Source organism: Buceros rhinoceros, unplaced genomic scaffold, assembly GCF_000710305.1.
Source record: "Buceros rhinoceros silvestris isolate BGI_N320 unplaced genomic scaffold, ASM71030v1 scaffold12496, whole genome shotgun sequence".
Lineage (NCBI taxonomy): Eukaryota > Metazoa > Chordata > Aves > Bucerotiformes > Bucerotidae > Buceros > Buceros rhinoceros.
In genome coordinates, this window is record NW_010415840.1 from 11,066 (window position 1) to 13,748 (window position 2,683).

Below are 2,683 nucleotides of genomic sequence, written 5' to 3' on the forward strand. Positions count from 1 at the left end.
ACGATTCTCCCCATCACCTAGGCAGAAAGTCTTCAGAAAAGTCTATTCTCAGAGCACAGGAACGCCGTCGCTTCCATGAATCTTCCCTTTTGACAGTCCATTCTGCTAAATCAGACTCTTGTGGCTTAAAATTAAAACAGACAGGTTTCATCGAGAGCAGCGGCACTCAGACAGGTCACCCTGGTCTGGGGAAGGGACCCGCTCTCTGTTTTATGGGCCGGAAATACCTGTACGCCTTGTTACCATTTCCATAAAGGTTCCCATGTAACCGTTGCCTGTCCTGTAGGCTCATACAGAGAACACCGGGACGGAGGGAGGCAGGGAGATCGATGGCAACGCACGCGGTTAGCGACCAGCGTCCTCCCTCTTCATCCTCTACATAATTCTGTATCTGTTTGATGATTTCTGTGAATACATCTCCAACGGTCACTGAAAACAATCCCATCAGATACGGCGCACTAGAAACACCAATCTAAAATCTGCAAGAACAACGTGAATGTAACGCCCTTGCAGGCTTAAATTCACAGCTGGTACGATGCCAGAACACCTCCACAGCAAGCTTTATTTACACCACTTCCTATTAAAAATACTGTTGCCTCTCACGCTACATTTTAAATTAACAGAAATACATTCATAATAACTACTGGTAAAAAAACATGATAAAATTATTTTATTTTTTTTTATTCAAAATATTCTGACAGTTGAACAATATTCCAGGTGCATTACAAACACTGCCATAGTCAACACAACAATCAATACCTAAAGAGCACTCAAACACTGAAGACGCGTATCTTAAAGCAGAGACAGGAGAACGCGCTTATACGAAGAGCACACAGATCATTTTCCAATAACTGACCTCTCTGAGGCAGATGTCTGATTTCTCTGGCACAAAATGGATTCAAATCCAGGAGAGATGAATTACAGAGGACAAAAATTCAGATGCAGAAATCTTTTTCTCCCCCGTATTTTCCATAAAACATCGTGAATTTATCACACGAGGCCACTACCGGCCTGGAGTAATCTAGTGTTGATGATTTACGGGCGAGAACAAAATCCTAAGAGAGAAACCAGCGTCAAAGCAAACAAAACCACAAGCTCCTTCTAGAATATGGCTTAAATTAGTTCACAGAGAGTTGGGGATATATTAACCAGATGATGGAATGGAAATACCAGGTAGAAAACAATACCTCATCTTCCTAGTATTTTCCCCTCAGCCTTCACCACTATTTGCATAAAACTTCCAGCAAAACGAGACTGCCCCTCCTGCAAGCACGTTTTCCCATGCTTCAAAAACATTATGCTATTATGAGCAGATTGGTTTCATTCTTGAGCTTATTGGCCAATATTAGCCCTAAAGTTTAAACAATGTAGTTCTACACGTAATACCCTGTTTCTTCCAATTAACCTCAAACAGCTCTAATAGAGCTAAAATTTCACAGTGTCACATGAAGTCCACGTGTAAAAGCTGTATGTTTCCAATGATCAAATCCACTCTAAACTAGTTTTACTTCTGGGGCTTGCTTAAAGGATTAAAATCGTGCTCTACAGATGGCAAGACTCCTCCATCCCGACTTTGCCCAGAGATGACTCTCCACGTGTGGGAGGACAGCCACACACGCAGCATACAGAAGAGACACACCAGAAATGCTCTGCATACGTCATCCTGATCTCAAATACCCCATACGAAAGCTTGAGTTTTTCCTGTGATAAAGACGGAAGTGGGACAACTTTCAAATAACACTGCTGGCCTTCGTGTCATTAAAAAAAAACAAACCAAAAAAACAAAAAAGCTGGCTGTAGCCCAGGGTAAGAGAGCCCCAACTCTACTACCACAAACAGAGGTACATCTGGTTGCTCCAGGCTGAACTGGATCTTTGCAGCAAAGGGTCCTTCGTAGTTTCCAGTCAGTGCTCCCCAGCAGCGGAAATGTGAACCGCTTGTTGCAAAAATACAGGCAGCAAGCGGCTAGAGGATCTCTCTGTATGCTTACTCAAAATGCCCTGATGCCCCATTCAAGGAGTTTGCTTTTAAAAGCAACGTTTTTGGAGAAGGGCCATCAGAACGAAGGAGTGAGGCATTTCCCTCAGTCACAACATCAGACACTCCATTAACAGACTGACTTAATCTCCTAAACCAAATCAGCTCCTGGAACATCTCACGTTTGCCTTCTTTTACTCCTTCTAAGGAACAGCCAGTTTCTCTAGCAGTTGTGCAGTTTAGGATATTTTACTCCAGCATTTTCTTAGCACCTCAACACAAATTACGTTGTAGCTTGTCTGTGGTGAACGTCGGCCACGGACAACCACCAAGAGGGGAAGCGCCCACACCACCAAGATCGTCCCGTGACACTGAAAAGCACTTACTGATACACCGGCTCCCAGGTTAGGCTACTGACCCAGAATGAGACTTCTCTCCAGGTAGGGTTAACTCCAGTTACTCAAATGCAGTAAACACAAGAGGGCAGCGCTGAGGACAGCAACCCGGCACCCCGGAGCTTTCAGTCCATTTGCCAGAAACTTCTTCACGGAGATTCGGCTCAGTGTCAAGGCTAAGTAGGCAAATGTTTCCTATGCTAAAGTGGTTACAGGAACTAACCTAACCCTCACTTATTGTACAACTGTACTCCTTGGATTTAAGCCAACCAGCAACATTTCATTCTACGAATTTACCTATCATGCTGAAT